The following is a 20,309-nucleotide window of genomic DNA, read 5'->3' as shown; positions in this document are numbered from 1 at the left end:
CTCAAACTCAAATTGGCGGGGGGCCATTTCTGTGATTGACACCTCATAGGAGGGCCATTAACATTCAAGCGCAAGAAAGCACAACATTTCAGAAAATTTACTTTCCTTTGCATTATTTCTTATTTACTTTCATTAGGCCTACTAAAATGTTTTTATACCTATACTATAAATATTTTATTTACCATACTAAATGTAAACAGCAGTGTCTCTCTCATTGTTACAGAGTGTAATATAATTATATAATACTATTACTAATATAATACTACTAATATAGCCTACTAATATAATACTATTAATTGCAATAGTCTGGTGCAACTTCTCACATCCAACAAAGTGCATGGAATAAAAAAATGTGTAATTTAGGAACAAAACCAGCAAAACTTGTGGTGTGGAGGGGTATATATCAACTTTATTTTGTCAAAAAATAAAAATCTCTCATTGTTACATACATTATTAGTTTTTAACATTTAGTGGAAGTATTTTCCCTTACTTTATGTTAGCTTAAATAACATTAAAATCTTGCACTGAACAACACTGTACTGAACAAATACAACCCCTGAATACATTTGTACACTCTTCTGTTTCTTGACAGACAGGCAGTGCTTGCGCTCACACAGCTGAGACACATTTGTCCAAGATGCCGTTTGAACATCGGTAACATTTAATGGTTGCATCGGACGCGTTTCAGTGGTTTTAAATCGACGCTCGTGACTTAAAGTCAAGTGCTTTTTCTGTGATTTAGGCAAGCGCGCTCATAATAGAAGCGACGCGGTTGAGAGCGCGGCTCATGGTTGCATAGCAACGACAGACGCCACTGGAGCAAAAGCGCATTGGAAAGGAGAATGCGGCGCGGCTGCTTATGTGACGCGATATATGAATGCCCCCATAGAACGGCGACTTTTTCTTTGCATATCAGTCAGGTAGCAACTAGGGAATAATAATAATTTAGCGGGCCGGATTATGTTTTATTTTTGAGATTAGTTGTGGGCCGGGTAGAGGGGGAGGACGGGCCGTAAATGGCCCGCGGGCCGGCAGTTTGAGACCACTGCCATAAGTGATAACAAAATAAAACAAAAGTTTCAGAATAACTCGCGGGCCGCACTAACACTAAACTTTGATGTCAGGTGGGGGGCCACAAAATATCATCCGAGTTTGAGACCCGCGAGTTTGAGACCCCTGCTCTACATGAATGACAGAGCTTTGAAAGGTAATCTATAATATGTAGAGGGAGTCATCATGCCCAAAAAATGTATAAGAAAAGATAATCTAGGTTTTTCAAATGTAAAGGATTCTTTCTCACCAGTTTCTCTTAAAAGTCTTTTTGCAATTTCCATGCAGATTAAAACAATGCCTTCCTCCTTTGAAGAAAAAGTCATTTCTTCCTCCATAAGAAGCTCTGCAAGCTGATGTGAGCAGTTATGCCATACATTAATTATGTTTTAGCAAGAAAGACTGTAAAATTCAAATAAATACATATAGCTTACTTTGCAAACAAATTGACCACAGGATGTGGAATCCTGTTGGGTAGGATGCACAGCTGAGTGGCATCCCCACCTTGAAATGTTCAGACCTTTCATCCTAAGGAAAGATTTATTAAATAGAAGTGTGTGTGAGTGCACTCATCATTAAGCCACAATAATACATTATAATATACAACAGATACTTAATTGTTCTAAGAAACTTTGCATACAGTACTTGCCTTGTTATATTCTTGCATTTGCAAATTGCTGACTCGTTAGCACCAAAAGGGTCAATATATATAAATTGACAATTTTGGGAACATTCCCTAAAACAAACATTAACGGTCATTAGATAGCTACTCTTAAACCTTATTTTCCATCAATTCATGCATCTACTTCTGTGTCAATCTTGAAAGTTTGTCATTGTGTGTCATTGACATAAACAGCCCCAAAAGAACATCATGACTGGATGGATCAAGCTACAAACAATACAATAGTAGTTTAAAAAGTGCTCTGTCAACATACAAAAGTACTTTGGAGTTTGTGATTAAATGCAAAAACCTTTTTCAAGCCCTTTCTGCTTCCTTTCCAGACTTCTTTCATCTGGTATGAATCAATTAAATATGCCCTTCCGATTCCTGACATATTTAATCATTTTTTAAGATTATGTAGATAAGCATTCACAACCTATTTGCAAAAAGAATCAAATAAGGGCTATTGTATTGGTAAAACAAGACGCCAAAACACAAAAAAGATAACCATACAAAAGTTGAGATTGCAGACATATCCCTACAACACTTTCTAACCATTTACCTGGTGCCAAATGCATCAGGTTCTTAGTGTACAATTTGTAGGGGCCCATTTTGCTTCACAGCACTTCCTGTTTCTTACCGTCCCATATATCACGAATCACTAAAAGAAGCACAGTGATTACAAAGTAAAATCCTGAGCTATGGCAAAGTGAAATAATGCCGAACCACTTAATATTTACCTTGTTCTTCCGAATATGTTGACTCAAAGAAGGTGTCAGGGCAGCAAGAGTGAGGAGTTGGTGGGACTGGGTTCATTTGTGTTTGTGCCATTGTATTCCGAATTAAGTGGGTAGTGGTGGGCTGAGGTGAGGAAAGAACCTTCAGACACTGACTGGTGGGGCTTATTGGGGCTGACAGACCCTTTGTGAAATTAAGAGAAGGACTGGTATGAGATAGAAGAGTGGCAGGATGAGGAGGACTGGCTGGAGGAGCAGGAGGACTGGCATGAGATGGAAGAGTGGCATGATGAGGAGGACTGGCAGGAGCTGATGGGATCCATTTTTTTTTAATGTGAGGCTCAGACTCCACATACTTTATTAACCTTTATCCTTTCGTTGAAACCACATCAACATTTTTTTCTTCGATTTTTACAATAGTATATGGACCCAGCATGTCTGGGTCTATTTTTCCACCCTTTCTGTTCTCCTGTCTCACATTCCTCACCAACACTTTATCCCCAGCCATGAAGTTGTCCTCCTGCCCTCTTTCGCTTCCGTACTTTCTCCTGACTATTTGAGATGTTCTGCTTTACTGCTTCCTTGGTCTCTCTCCTATCACTCAACCCATCAGAGAGCTGCTTACTTGCAACAATGGCTTCCACCTTTCCATGACAGATCTAAGTAAGACATTCACAATAATTATTCACATCTTTCAAGATCAAGTGTCATCAGAAAAACAAAGTACACAAACCACTAACCTCATAATCCATTGGTACTTGACATGGATACCGCGCCTCTCTCCCAAACATTAAATAGTATGGGGAAAACTTTGTTAGTTGTTTTTTTGTTCTTATTGTTGCATTTAGATGGAAGTGCCACGTTGAAGGATTTTCCCCAACCATTTTTGTCAGGCTTCTGGAAATGAACAATTGAAATAAATCATGAAAATCATAAATAAACAAAATCATGAAATGTTCCAAAACTACTGATTATGTGCCTGTACATATGTAAATTACCTTTGAACTGTGCCATTCATTTTCTCAACAAGGCCATTTGTCTGGGGATGATAGGGAGAACACAGACTCCTGGTGATACATAGTCTGTCACAAAGGTAAAATTGACCTTTGAAAAAAAAAGGGCATTTTCAGATATTTCTTATGGTCATATCCATTTATGTTGACTTGATTTGTGTTGAACCAACCTTGCTGACAAACTCTCTTCCCTGATCTGTTAAAATGCACTTTGGTGCTCCAAATTTGTAAAAAAAAAAAAAAAAAATTCAATGATGCACTCCACGACCTCTTCTGCTCGTTTAGTTTTAAGAGCCTTCAGACCACATGGTAAAGTAGTCCACCATGACACAAATATATTGGTGGCCATTTTCAGTTGGAGTTAACTTGCATATCAGATCCATCCCAATTAATTCCAGTGGTTCTGTGACCTGAAATGAGAATCAATGTTTTAAACATTCAGGACTAAGGCTATTATGTATTAAAAGTCTGTTATAACTGCATTGTTATACATATAACTATAGGATTGTAAGCTGCGTTCACTTTTATTGATTTTTTCCTAGCACTGAGGACACTGAGCTATCTGAAAGAAGAGAGGTGGGCCATGACCATTTTAATTGAGTTAGAGTAGTAAAAAAAACTAATATGGTACTTTTAACAATTAACTTAACCACTTGCGGATGTCCTGTTCCATGTCAGGCCGGTAAAATCTAAGAATTATGGCACTGTGAGTTTTTCCCACTCCACAATGTCCACCAAGAGGGCCTGCGTGGAATTCCATAAATATACTGTGCACCTCCTCAGGTGAGAGGACAACTTTAGCTAAATGCTGACTCTTGTCCTTTTTTCTCCTGCAGATGTAATGCAGCTCTCCATCTAATGTAATCATGTTATATAAGTAAATAAAGGTCACAGTTGTATTACATTTTTAGAACTTAACACATCATTACTATTCATTGTGAAATTTTCACATCTTCTCTTTATATAATAACGCTCCTCAGTCATCTGGATATTGGTTATATATATATATATATATATATATATATATAATATATATATTATAATATTCAGCAAGTACATGTTATATATAAGCACCTGTTGCTTGTAGCAGGTACAGGCCTATGTCTTCGCGAATCCAATCTATGTCGTCAAACAGCAAACTACCCCCTGTTAGGACAGCTTCTGCAAACTACAAAATGTCATGAAAAAAGGGTATAAATTCACATTTTAAACTTTTACTTAACTTTCTTTTCTGTTGAGAGTCTTGTGTTCTAAGTTTTGCCACAAAGTTTAACCAACGACTTTTGCCGCCTCAACTTTAACTCCAGCCACGACAAGAGACTTCATTTCATTTGCCAGCATGCTCAAATGTGATTGGTTTTTACCTAACCACAATCTGGACCTGAAAAGATCCTGCAACAAATCGACTCAGAAAAACTCTTCTCTCCCAGCTAAGAACGCAAACGAGGAGTTAATGTTTGCTTTCCCAGTTTTGTAAATCTTGTCCTGCCTTTTGATGCATTAAGTGACACATTCCTCTGCCACAATGTTCTCAATGCTTTCCTTGATCTATGCAGGAAAATGTTGATTGTTGCATTTAACTTTGGATTGCAGAAGAAAAAGTAACAATGAAATATAATATACTAACCTCATAATTGTCAAGTACGTCACAAGGATACCTTGCTTCACGGCCAAACATCAGAAAGTATGGCAAGTATTTTGTAGTCATTTGCTTTTTTGTGCGTAGACCAAACATTGTGGCCTCCAAATAACCTGCCCAGTTTTGTGGCTGCTTGCCCACCAGTTTGCTCAAACATCTTTGAATAAGAGAAGAGTCATCAACAGTGAAAGATTCTCCATTTATGTGGCAATTATGACATTTATCATCTACACAATAGTCAATAGTTTAATTAAAGTTTATTATGAATTATTTTATACCTCTGAATTGTGCCGTTAAGTCTTTCAACCAACCCATTGGTCTGTGGATGGTATGGTGAACATAAACTTCTCTTAATTGTAAGTTACAGACACCCATATTGATCTATATATTAAGAATGGGGATTTTAATATTTTTACAATATATAAAACAAACAAATTAAAAACAAAGAAACAAAACAATAAATATAACCCCAACCTTGTTCACAAATTCTGTGCCTTGGTCAGTTAACAATACAGCCCGTGACCTCCTCTGCACTTTTAGATTTTAGTAGGAAAGCCTCACACCACTTTGTGAAATAGTCCACCATAACACAGATATACTGATAACCATCTTCAGTTGGTGTGAGCTTTTCCACTAAATCCATGCCAACTATCTCCCATGGCTCAGATACCTGTGGAAAAAAGTGTCATGTTTAATGTGGTTGCTTTAATAAATAGAAAATTATACGACTGTCTCATTTACACTGAATTAACTCAATAGGTATATAATCAGCTTTGTTCTTGATTTCAGTTTTCTTGAACTGACAGACAGCATAGTGCGTCACCTAACAGAGTCATTTTAATACTGGTAGAATGTATTAACATGAAAAAGTACTCGTAAATTTCTACTTACCCAATTCCTGATATCAACAGTCATCAAAGGCCAATAAAATCATTGGCTGATTGCATCAGTTGTTTTTACAATTTGACAGTGAGCACCAATCGGATTAGTGTGGAATTCTGCAAAAACTTGTTTGGCCTTCTCTCTTCAACATAACACCTTGGCCAAACCACCCTCTCCACATTTTCTTATGTAGTATAAAACTTCATCTAAAGTAGTATGAAATACAGCTCTAGCAATCTATAGCCTATCTTGTAATAGCATACAAAATCTACCCGTATCCTTCAAGCTCAATTAAGAGACTCACTCTGCAAACTATTTCAACAAACATTTATGAATATAAATACATGAACATATTATAACAATATTCTTGTGAAACATAACACCTGATAAGTTTGTGGTTTGTGTCCACGTGGACCAGTGAGTGGGGACGCTTGACAGAATATGTTCTTCTAGCAACACAGCCTAAACGTGTTATTCTCTCCAAGATCCCTGCAGAATCCACCCTGTGCATGGATGCTGAAACCTGGTCCCATCTGACACGGTGTCCCATCGCTTGCAGTTCACCCTTCATCATTCTATAGCCTATATGCGGCATCTTCAATTTAACTGAGCGCACAAGATTGTCCAGCTCCTCATCTGTGAGATTGCTATATGATCCTGTAACTGATAGACCATACTCACGCATCCGTTGATACACTGTCCTTTTGCAGACACCCAGGAGCTTAGCTACACAGGGGATGGGCAACTGCATGTCGATTTGGTTTTGAAGACATTCTTTAGAAATTACAAGTTTTGGCTGTCCCCTATCACCACCCAGAACTTCTGCATAGGTAGCAGCTGGATAACTCTCCTCTTGTAAACGAAGAAGTCTTAATAAGTCAGATAAAGCACGAACAACACCTTGAGGCAGTTCTACTACATTGGCAAAAGAACGAACAAGTCCCACTTCGTGACTTAAAACAAAGTGTAAATAATCCAAATCCACAGGCTGACATCGCAGAACTTCCTGAAGCCTTCTCAGCATTCTCTCCATGAACTGCCTCACAATCAAAGGTTCCTGTAATTAACATAAATAATTAACATAAAAAAAAAACACTCTAATGTGATGACACATGTATCAGTGCTCAAGTTGCCATGACAAGCTACTCTACCTTAGATCTGCCATACAGCTATAGAAATGTTGAATTGGCGCACATTTCATTAAATATTAATTACATTTAAATCAAATAATTTAATGTTAAAAAACACTCTTTCCAGAAATGAGCAAATGCAAAACTTAAATTTTAATTTCACATTGTTATAGAGAGCTAAGCAGAACTCAGTGCAATTCATGAGATAACAAAAGATGTATTAAAATAATACATTTCCTTGGATCGTCAGAGCAAAAAGCCATATATATAAAACCTAATAGGCAAACATATTTTGATTATTAACTTACAGTCCTCTGTTGGGGTCGCGAATCTGCCATCTCTCTCAACTTCAGCAACACCTCCCTTGACCTGAAGCAATATTCCGGGTTTGTGCTTGTTGTCGATTCTGGTGCTCATGTGACGGCACTGGATTCTGCTGTGCTGGGGTGTGATGCTGCTGAATGTTTTGCGTTAGCACGTTTATGAGGCCTTGTGCAGCAGCAATAACACTGGCCTCTAACTCCTAAAGAAAAAGAAAGGAGACATCACAGGGCTGGAGACTTAACACTAACTACCATTAAATACAGATAGAAGCACATTCGCGGCCCTAGGAGTTATTGTGTAACATTACCTGCGTTTAAGCCGAACTAGCGGCTCAAAGAGAGGCTCTCCGGTGTGTGTGTGTGTGTGTGTGTGCGGTTGGGGATGTCAGTAGTGTAACTTACACAGCCGAAGCCCTGCTGTTTATCATGTCAATGTTAACGTCACAGGCTATGTTACTGTTAGCCATTGTTGTGATGTACTCATACTTAGCGGCAACAAGTATATACCGACAGACACCTAACGTTAATTTATTTTTTTGCCAAACCGGACTTTTAGCCTTGTTCGGTGCATATGGTGCTTGACCGGTGTTTATTTTTGACCCTGCATTAACCACAGGTTAAGTTAGCCAACACGGCTAATGTTAGTAATTTACATGTTCCAGTCGACGTCGAAAAAAAACCAGCATAACGGCCGTTAAAAGTTAACCAAACCGGCCAGGTTGCACGTGAATAAACATGTAAATGGCAGAGAAAAAAACAGACTTACTTGCGGCTTGGAAGTTCCTGGTAAACTGGACATTTTTGTCACGCCACCATGCCAGAGGCTTCAGAGCTGACGACGGGTTCCAGTAAAGTGACGTAGGCCTACTTCTTCAGTATACCTATATGCAAATTATATGCAAACTACGCTCTACTTACCCCTCCCCTCAGACCCCTCCCCTCTCCATGCCAAAACAGTGACAGAAAGTTGAAACTGAAAATCAGTGACATTGAAAAAAAACTGACATTGTAAAAAAAATCTGTCACTGAAAAAGAGTGACATGAAGAAAAAATCTGAAGATTGTCATTGAAAAATACAAATAAATCCCAATACAATAAAAGAATAAGATTGTAAGATTTTAATTATTTTATTTTTTCAGTGCCAACACATGTTTCAGTGCCAATACAACTGTTTTCAATGCAAATGTTTCAATGCCAATGTTTCCTTTTTCAGTTCTGCTTTTGTTTTCAATGACAATTTTAATTTGTGATGCCAAATTTTAAAGTCACCATTCTGAACCAACTGACAATAAATGACCAATTACCTATGCAAATAAAGTCACTAAGTTGTAAATAGACTTGGTTATAATATTAGTTATTTGTTATACATTCTCGTTGCTTCTCATCTCATTCTAATTGAAATCATTATGTTGACTGATTTGACTGAGCTGATATAGACAACTGACATTCATAATGTCATTGATTATGCAAATGAGAGTAAATTCATGGTCATCTTAAATGTGCATTAATTTAAAACATTTCACCATTAAATTACTATATGGTAATGTTAGTTAGTTATTGAAAGAGTGGAACATTTTCTCCTGTTTTTCATGCAGTTGTTAGCCATCGTATGAAGACTGTTTATTAAACAGTTTATTAAATACTTTTGAGTAAATTTTGGCCCTGTTTAGCAGATGTTATTGCTGATATAGATACAAAACTTGTAAGATGGTGCTAATTAGTCATTGTTTTATTTACTTCCAGGTTGTACTGTTTGCAGCGCAACAAAATCAACAGGAATCCTCACAGAAAAAAGAGCGTCAATGTCCGAGGAGTGGGTGTACTTTAAGATCCAGGCCTCAAACACAAACCGATCAACAGCTTTGACCTCTTTGAGGAACAAAATACACCGACATGAGACATCCAGGGCACACGACATAGCCCAGGAGCTCACTGAAAAGGGTGGACAGAATATACTTGAAAATATGTTGAGAACCATCTCAGAGACTGTGTTGGCTGAGACAGAACAGCATACTATCTTGCGAAGATGAACCGACCTTTCACTGACCATGACAATCTCATTGAGCTTCAGGAAAGAAATTGTGTCAACATGGGCACTAGTCTGCATTCAAGGTACAGTTCCACAAAAATTGTGGAACACATAGCAAAAGAGATGCAGAAAAAAATACTTCACAGTATTGTGTCGTCTTCAAGCAAGTTGTCTGTTCTCATTGATGAGGCAACATCTCTCAGCCACAAATCTGCTATGATTGTCAACTTGAAAGCCTCAGTAGACGGAGCTACTCCTAAACTTGTGTTTCTGGAGCTGGTTGAGCTAGAAAGCCAAAAGGCAGAGGATATAGAAGAAGCTGTACTTGACTGTTTATACACTGGAGGCTTCAGTGAAGATTGGCTTCAAACGAACTGTGTTTCATTTGTTTCTGATGGAGCCAGTGTCATGTTGGGCAAGAACGCTGGTGTTGCAACCAGGCTGATGGCAAGATACCCTAACCTCTTCACATGGCACTGCATGAACCATCGTTTGGAACTGGCTGAATCTGATGCTGTGGATGAGGTTCAGGCAGTCAACCACTTCAGAGCTTTCATGGAGAAGATCCACAATCTCTACAGTCAGTCCAATAAAAATTCACAGGAGCTTCTGGAAGCAGCGCAAGAAGTGGGCTCACAAGTCCTGAAAATTGGCAGGGTTTTAAATACACGATGGGTGGCCAGCAGCTTCCGTTCTGTAAAGGCTGTGTGGAGGTCATATGAAGCACTCAACAGACACTTTGAAAATGCTGCGGGAGACCAAACAAGAAGCAGCAAAGAGAGACAAACGTACAGAGGTTTAGCACATAGTATGCAAAGCAAGGAATTCCTGTGTGACCTAGGACTAATGTACGATGCACTGTCTGAACTTTCAAATCTGTCTCAGCAACTCCAGGCCCATTCAGTCACACTCTTGAGAGCAGAGCAGCTTCTAAAGCACACCCTCAGAGTGCTGGCATCATTCAAAGACACCCCAGGAGAGAAATTAGAGGAGGCACTGACAGCACAAGCTTTGGGACATTTTGAATCAGTTCATCTGGAGTCAAATGCAAAGCTCATACCAATCAACACAAAGCAGTTCCTGCAAAGTCTGATTAAAAACATGGAGAAGTGCCTCTCATTTGAAGGTGAAATGCTTCATGACCTCAGTATTCTGGATACAGGCAACTGGCCATCAACACCTGCCGTACGGCATGGTGAGGCACAAGTGAAACGACTGTGCAGGCGGTTCAGTCTTTGTGAAGAGCAAGCAGTTAATGGTATGAGAGATTTCCTTGAGCACCCAGAAAGTGAGCCTGAAAGTTTAAAACCGCTCATACGATGCATGCAGACCATCCCTTGCAGCACTGCTGAGTGTGAAACACACAATATGGCTAAAAAGCCATGTGTGTCACAATATGGCTAAAAAGCCATCGCTCTGCCACACAGGCAAGGAGGCAGTGCACACCTCAGCTGCCTGAGTACAAGCATATTTGGAAAGCATTATAGACTGCCTACCCCCCATAGTGACTTAGTGAGCCCAGTCCTCCCCTTCTTACCCCACTCCAAGGACACTGCCAGCAATCTAGATGGAACAGGAGCTTGGCTTTCTGTATGTGTTCCAGTCTTTTTTTCCAGGACCTGTGGACTACACCGTGAACCCAGTGTGGGTACTTTGACAATGTTAAAGGGATAGTTGACCCAGTTCAGTCATCTGTCATTTACTTCTCCTCAACTTGTTTCAAACCTGTATAAATTTCTTTGTTTTGCTTAACACAAAGGAAGATATTTTGAAGAATGTTTGTAACCAATCAGATATGGGGTCCCATTCACTTCCATAATATTTTTTTTCCTCCTATGGAAGTGAATGGTGCCCCATATCTGCTTGGTTACAAACATTCTTTAAAATATCTTCTTTTGTGTTCAGCAGAACTAAGAAATTCGGTAACACTTTAGAATACTGATCCTTCATTAATGAATAACTACACAGGAACAAACGAGTAATGCAGTATTAACACTGTAGTAACTACTATTAACTAACAATAAACTCTGATTAATGAATTAGTAAGTAATAGTGCTCAGTTGTAGGTGGTAGTTCACTATTGACTAATCAGTAACTACTGTTTTTTCATTCCTCCCAGAGAACTACTAAGAATAACTACTATTAACTAACAATAAACTCTGATTAATGAATTAGTAAGTAATAGTGCTCAGTTGTAGGTGGTAGTTCACTATTGACTAATCAGTAACTACTGTTTTTTCATTCCTCCCAGAGAACTACTAAGAACTACTATATACAAGTTCATAATTAACATGAATGATGCATAATGTATAATTAATTCTAAAGTAAAGGCCTTGGTAAACCACTAGTAATGAGTGAAGTATTACTAAATACTTAAGAAAGAATTACTAATTATTTGGATCAGTATTCTAAAGTGAAAAACATGATAACTCTCTAGTAACTACTGAAGTCTTTGTAAACTTTTGATGTTTTTGTATGTTTTTGTACAGTAATTCCTTATGATATATTTGGTAACACTTAAGTAATTACTACTGGGTTACCATGATCTTCACTTTAGAATACTGATCCAAATAAATAGTAGTTCCTTTATAAGGATGTAGTAACACTTAAGTAATTACTAGTGGGTTACTATGATCTTCACTTTAGAATACTGATCCAAATAATTAGTAATTCCTTCTTAAGTATTTGGTAATACTTCAGTCATTACTAGTGGGTTACCAAGGCCTTTACTCTAGAATTAATTATACATTATTCATTATTCACATTAATTACGAACATGTATATAGTAGTTCTTAGTAGTTCTCTGGAAGGTATTAAAAAAACAGTAGTTACTGATTAGTTAATAGTGAACTACCACCTTTAACTGAGCACCATTACTTACTAATTCATTCATCAGAGTTACTTGTTAGTTAATAGTAGTTACTAGAGTGTTAATAATGCATTACTCATTTGTTCCTATGTAGTTATTCATTAATGAAGGATCAGTATTCTAAAGTGTTACCAGAAATTCTTACAGGTTTGGAACAACTTGAGGTTGAGTAAATTATGAACAAATTTTTAGGTGAACTATTCCTTTTATTGCCTTTTTCAGCCTTCATTTATTTAGGTGAAGTTTGTGTTAATTGTTTATTTTTTTTCTAATTTGAAACTTATTTGCCTTGATACTTTTGCATTTCTGCTGGTACAGTGCATTGCCTAAATTTGACAATGGTTTTGAAAGATAAGTGTGCTTGAAAAGATAAGAACCGGACAACTTTTTGTGTCCTCATAATTCAGTTCATAACATTCTGTAATGAATGACTGTTGGTGAAAAAATGCACAACTGTTCATTGTTAATAGTGCTACTGATAAGCGTATTTTTTCTAATAGTTGCAACTTGTACTCTTAAAAGGATATTTGTCATTTAGCCTTAGATGTTATGAATATGGTCCCTGTAGCACAGATTTTATCAGCTGGCAATTTTCAATGCACATTTAAAGGGATAGTTCACCCAAAAATTAAAATACAGTCATCATTTATTCACCTTTGGGCTGTTCTAAACCTGTATGAGTTTCTTAGTTCTGCTGAACACAAAAGAAGATATTTTGAAGAATGTTTGTTTTGTCCTCATCCTGATGATCCTCCAACCTCCCCCTCTTTCCTGATGAAATGAGTTTATTGTTAACATTGTTGTTATTACTATTACTATTTGTCATCTTCATCATCCTCCAACTTTCCCCTCATTTCTGATTACTTGAGTTCATTATTATTATTTATTATTATTGCTGTTATTATTATTATTGCTACTACTATTACTAATATTGTCACCTTCCTCATCCTCCATCTTTTGTTATTATTAATACTATTATTACCATCATTAATATTATTGTCGATTTTTTTTTTTTTACTGTTGTTATTTCTGACTTCTCTACATGTTCCTTTATTTACATGCATCCACTTACATGTTCCTTTATTTACATGCATCCACTTAATGATGTTGCTTATAATAAATTGCCATGTTGATAACATAAGAAGTCTTTCAGAATGTTCTGTTACATGTAGATGCATTATGCATTAGTGAATGTGGTGGTGCTTATGGGGTTTTGCTCTGGAATGGGTGAGTATGCAGCTGGGTGGAGAAAATCACAGTATACTCACTACAAAAAAGTAGACTACACCACTGCTTGCACACTAAACGAAAATGTTACCACTAGTCCTTCAGGACAATCTACTAACAAAAGCAGATCCAGTAAATGAAATTTGTGTCTTATGCCGCGATCCAACAATGTGTGTTCTGTTTATCTTCCGCATGCGAGCACATGTACACGGATGCACATCTGTCTCGAGTCTCAATCATTAACGCAGCAAGCCATATTATTTTATAATTGTATAAAATAATCCAGAAAATTAAAGTGTATATATAGATTAAAGTATATAAAATGTAAAATGCATTATTTTCAATTCACATAAAAGCATTATTCTTAGCATCATGAATCAGAAATAACTTAAATAATACAATGAAACGAATACTTGTATATTATTATTACACAAGATCAATGTTTTAAAATGCTTATACTGTACCTCAATGTAATGGATCATGATAACACACATATAAACTGAAAAGGTGCAGTAGGTGCAAATTGCCATCCAAAGCCACACCTCCTCCAAAATACATGAACCCACACAGACCAGAAGTGAGGTGACCTTGAAAGGACAAACTCGGAAGGACACAAGGACACAGAACTCATTCTTGTGAGAATTGAGATGTGCTGATCTTATTCCTCAACTAACTGTCCCAGCAATAGCGGCTAATGCACAATTAATACAACACCACAAACAAATGTCATAACCTATTATAACATTTCTTTTATATTATTATAGACATAATTTTCATATAATTGTATTGATGAAATGAGTAGCCTGTGTTACCATGCTTTGTCAATTCTTTTTAATATTCCAATAAAAATACTGCAGCTTATCATCACAACCAAACAGACAAATGTTTACTTTCATGAGCGTCACGTATTTGCAGCAGGAATCTTTTTAGTGAAAAAGAGAAGTTTAAAGCTTACAGGCTTCTGTACATCAATTGCCCGCAACATCTTCTGGGCTTTCTAATAGTTTGATTCTCTGCATTCGATGCATCCTCGATATCAAGAACACATCCGGGTAATTTCATGTGTCCTCTGTACGTTCGTTCTTGAGTACTGGAATTGACTATATGCACGGTTACTTCCTGGTTGTAGTTAAGCCAGCTCGGGCATTTCTGGTGAACTGTTAGCTTCTGAATCTGTACTTGCTGTACATCGACACAAAACCATCAATGTTTGACTTTTTAATTTTGTATTTATATTTTAATGCAGTTATCACATGTACCTAATTTGCAAATAAACCAGTTTTATTGATTCAATAAAGACGAAGAATGGGGAAATTTTTAATGAGAAACTGTGTCTTTTTCCAGCACTTCAAATGTCATTTTTAACATTATTTGTTCATCCTGCTGAGATTGTCCCCATTTGTAAATGTTTCAAGAAAACTCTTTTATTTAGTTGAAGTTATCAGAGGCACGAGGACTCTTTCAGTCAGTTCACCAGACAGACGTGAAGAGAGACAGAGATGCTGAACGAAGCAGCTCCAAACCACATTAGTGACTCTTGACTTGGTTTAGTCAACAGCGTGTTACGTAAGCAAAGCAAGTTCATTTGTACTTCTAGTGTTCATGTTTATGTTAAACTTGTTACAGTATGATTGTTTTCTTGTATATAGTTTTATTGCATTTCTGTTAGGACCACTATCATCAAATATGATTGCATAGAGTTTGTATTGGTGGTATGGTTCTGTACTGGGCAAGAACTCCCTGCGAATCAATGCAGCCTAGCATGGATAAGAGCAGGGAGAGCAGCAATAACCCCCCTAGGGTAAACAGAACAGAACCAGCATATGCAGATATCATTAATGTCAATAATATAACATGTACACATATTTCAAGAATTAGTTTGATTCAGCTAATCCTGACTGAAGACAGGAGGAGCTGGGGATGGAGGAGGGTAATTAGCTCCTGAGAAATGTGATAGCTGCTGATAATACCGAGGAGCTTATAATATGTATACTGAATAAAAAAAATATTGGTTATAATAAAAGAAAAAAATTACGCAATTGGTGATGGAGCATTTTATCTGTCATACAGAAAACAATTGTAACTGTAAGGGTCAGAAGAAGTTAGCTTGGCCACTAAGCATATTTTGCTGATAATTTTCCACCAGACAACAGGTGGCTGTGAAATGAACAAGACCATTATTAAAGGGTGTCATGGGGAGTGTTGGCTGTTTTGATACAATGTTTCATTTGGCCAATGGGAAAAGGGTTGACCATCAGTTGGCAGAAGGCCATGAGAGATTAAGGTAAAAGATGTACAATAGTTGGCAGTCGGCCACCCTTACTAAGAAAATTGTCTCTTACATAAGCAACACCTGAAGTTTTAATTGGTGAAATGACTATGACTAATTGGTGAAAGGTCGGGGAGTACATGGGAAGGCGGTGTGGGAGGAGTGCCCCTGTAAGTGAGAATATGGGAAAATGTAAGAGTGAATATTACCAGCCAATGATATTACTTTGGTGTGTTTTAAGAGATAAGAAAAATGTATAAAAACTGTGCCCCGGCTAAGGGAGCCTCAGATGCGGAGCTGGCATCTCACTTTGTTGCTTGACAATAAAGTTAAATATTTCTGAGGCCTGGAACTTCGACTCCAAGTCTTTCTTCGAGACCAGAACTGAAGGGACAAAGAGACATCAAATTGGTTAAGGTAAATTATTCATTTTTATAAAAAATAACTAGATATAACAAAGCACAGCATAAAAATAAACGAATGAATGAATGAATGTCAACATGAAGTAATATAAAAATGAGAACAAAACTGATGAACTGAACAAAGAAAGAAGAGGAACAAGTGAGAGGTAAAAAGATAAAATGAACAGAACATGTCAACAATAGACCTTTAAACAAGAACACACAAATGAATCAATACTAATAAACAATTAAATGATAATAATAAAAACTAATCATGGGGAAACTGTAATAAATTAACAATATTAATCAAAAGTTACATTAAAACATAAAACAATCTGAAAGCAAATAAGAGAACTACATACAATAACAAAAATGGTTGAATTTTAATTTTTATTACCAGTTGATCATGAAGTAGCATCTGCACTTCTTCACTCATGTCTGCATTCACCTGAACCCAGCAGGACAAACTCCATCTCAACTATAATGTACCAAACGTCACCAGTGAAGAGGGCAACAAGACTGCTGAGAAATCCACGAGTGTGGAGAACTTGAATCACAGAGAGAACGATCCTGCTGAATCACAGAGAGAACGATCCTGCTGCTTCAAGGTATGTCAGTGATGCCATAATTCCCCAAAACACACATAAATGCTGTGTCCATAGACAGCCTAGACAGAGGACACTGAACAAGTTACAGGCTTTGATCAGAGCTGGTTTCCCTTTACTTCCTCCAGGAAGGCAGTCTGAATGTGGCAGCATAAAACACAGAAGAACTACAACATACTGAAATATTATTAAATACTTAATTATATGAGAATAGACAAAATTAATCCAAGTACAATAACCAATGTGGCAACCACACAAACAGTTAATAATAAATGTTCTAGTTATGCAAGACCAATATAGTCAAGACATTCATACATGCTAAAAAAACAGCAATAAAATAAGAACTCTAAAACACAGCAATGAAAAACAATGTAACAACCCTCTCCAGCGCCGGCTCCTCCAGCCCAGGCCATCTGCTTCAGCCAGTATGGTGCCGAGTATGGAGCCTGGTGCTGTCTTAAACACAAACAATAATATTCAATAAGCACTGCCTGGTGAACTACAACACAAACTGAAATGTTATTAAATATAAAACAGACTAACTGTTATGTATCTGGCGCCTGCTGGTTCCTGCTACTCCCCACCAGAGGTTCACCATTTCATTGCACACACAGTCATACATCACTCTGGACTACATTTCCCATAATTCCCCATCTAGGAACCAATCACACACTCGCACCTGTTTCCTATCAGTGGACCCTTTATAAGCTGCACCCACACACACACACAAGGCTGAGTATTGTTTAGCCTTTATCTGACCGTGTCTCCATGTTTCATTTTCCTAGTTCCTAGCCTTGCCTTGCTAGGATTTTATCATCAGATCGTGGTTGTATCTCTCTATTAGTGTTACTGGATCTTAGTTTTCGAGTCTGTTTAGAAGAATATTGTGATCAATAGTGTCAAATGCAGCACTATGTTGGCATTAGTGGAATTGCATTGGCATGGTTCAAATCATACTTATCTGACCGTTATCAGTTTGTAGTAGTAAACAAAGAGATGTCATATCAATCACAAGTTCAATATGGAGTACCGCAAGGCTCAGTACTAGGACCGTTGCTTTTTACTCTGTACATGCTACCCTTTGGAGATATCATTAGGAAGCATGGCGTTAGTTTTCATTGTTACGCTGATGATACTCAGCTCTATATTTCTTCACGCCCTGACGAAACTTACCAATTCGCTAAATTAACAGAATGTATAGCTGATATAAAAAACTGGATGACCAGTAATTTCCTACTACTAAATTCAGAAAAAACAGAGATTCTAATTTTTGGACCAAAAACTTCTTCCCGTAATAACAGAGCAGCCATCGAGTGTTAGACAGTATTCTAGGTTAAGTCTTCTTCGTCAGTTAGGAACCTGGGTGTGCTCTTTGATACCAATGTTACTAGCATCTGTAAAACCGCATTCTTCATGACCTCGAGGTTAGATTACTGTAACGCTCTACTGGGTGGTTGTTCCTCCCGCTTGATAAATAAACTACAGCTCGTACAAAATGCAGCAGCTAGAGTTCTTACTAGAACTAGGAAGTATGACCATATTAGCCCAGTTCTGTCATCACTGCATTGGCTTCCTGTTAAACATCGTATAGATTTTAAAATCTTGCTAATTACTTACAAATTCAAGTCACCTTTATTTATATAGTGCTTTTTACAATGCAGATTGTGTCAAAGCAGCTTTACAGTGATAACTGGTATATAATTTTGGCTGCACAGCAGCTCTTAAAGAATAGCGTCAGTGCAGGCAGATTGTGCTTTGACACATTGTAAAAACCACTTTATAAATAAAGATGACTTGACTTAAGATGACTGCCATTCCTGAACCTATTCACATTTCAATTCACATTTATTTGTATAGCGCTTTTCACAATACATATTGTTTCAAAGCAGCTTTACAGAGAATGCATGTCAACATTACAATTTAAAGAAGAATGCAGTTAGCAAATAATGTAATAAACCTAGTCAAGTCACAGTTGATCCTCCTGAGCCTTCCGACAAGATGGCTACTATTCCTGAGCCCCCAGAGATTGCAGCGCTGGCCATTATGGCCACAGCCATCTGGTGTGTGTGGGCTGCGCACACATCGGTTCCAGCCCATGAACCCACTCCAGTCCTTAAATCCGCTCCAGAGCCCTGTCACATCTTCACTGATCTTCCAGATTTACGTCACATCTTCACTGATCTTCCAGATTTACGTCACATCTCCGCTGATCTCCCAGAGCCACGTCACATCTCCGCTGATCGTTCAGAGTTTCATCCCGTTATGACCATCAAGCCTGTGTCTACGGACAAGATGGCCGTTCCACCAGTGTCTACAGACAAGATGGCCATTCCACCAGTCTCTACGGACAGGTGTCTACGGACAGGATGGCCACTCCGCCAGTGTCTACGGACAAGTAGAGTCGGGCGTGTGAACATCCGCCAGGGCCGCTGTCCGGTGCCGGGCTGCAGCAAGGAGACGGCCCGTTTGGACCGCCACATCCAGTCCCACACCGAGCTCTCCGAGACGGCCAGGAACGACACCATCGCCTCATGCAAGCAGCACAAGATCGGAGGCCCCCCATGGTCTCCACGCTGGACCTTGAGGTGGGGCTCCCCGACATGGAAGATCCCACCACCACTGCTTTGTACCCCAAGGAAGAGGAGAGGGAGAAGGTGTGCAACAGTCGGGCCTGCAAGCGTCTGGTGAAGCGTCTGCACCAGGAGAACGCTAACCTCAACCAGCAGGTCGATGATCTGACGGAGACCCTGAGGTCCGTCACCTGATGGCACCACGTTCTCCACTGCAAGTCAGAAGTCCAGGGTTCGGCGGGCATCAAACGGGTCGCCCGAAGGCGACCTCTCCTCTCTCGGCCCGGAGGAAGAGGAAGAGGAGATGGAGGAAGATGTCCCCTGACGGCCCCCCACCGCCACACATCTGGTGTCGCCGCCGTCGTCTTCCCAGCACGGCACACCCGCCGCCAGCCGGGCCCCAGCACCTACAAAAAATAGTTAAATATTAAAAACTAATTTTAGTGCTTGTAACACTACAATAATAATTTTAAAAATAAATAAAACAATAAATAAAACGTTTTAAATATTGAAGATTTTCACAAATAGTAACAGTGGGCCTAACAAAAGTCTCGCTATAGGCTACATGTGGCTGCAGCCTTTTGAATGATAAATATTAAAGAACTTTACTAATCAGTTACAATATAAATAGTAACTAATAATAATAATAAGAAGAACTAATAATAAAACTAGCAACAATATAAGTCAGATGCTAAGAGAAAAAAAAAAAAAAACAAAAAAAAAAAACAGTGTATATACCAACTATTAAAGCAGGTTTAAATCCACCTTGGTTTTCTAAGATTTTAAAATCTAAAACTACATTGTGACTTTTTCCGGTTTAAGCGAAGACCGAATTGGGGTTACAATGTTTTCAACAGTGCTAAATATGCGTTCAGAAGGCGTGCTTGTTGCGCAAATGCACAGA

This window comes from Chanodichthys erythropterus, chromosome 3 (assembly GCF_024489055.1).
Source record: "Chanodichthys erythropterus isolate Z2021 chromosome 3, ASM2448905v1, whole genome shotgun sequence".
NCBI lineage: Eukaryota > Metazoa > Chordata > Actinopteri > Cypriniformes > Xenocyprididae > Chanodichthys > Chanodichthys erythropterus.
Note: the sequence above shows the minus strand (reverse complement) of the source record.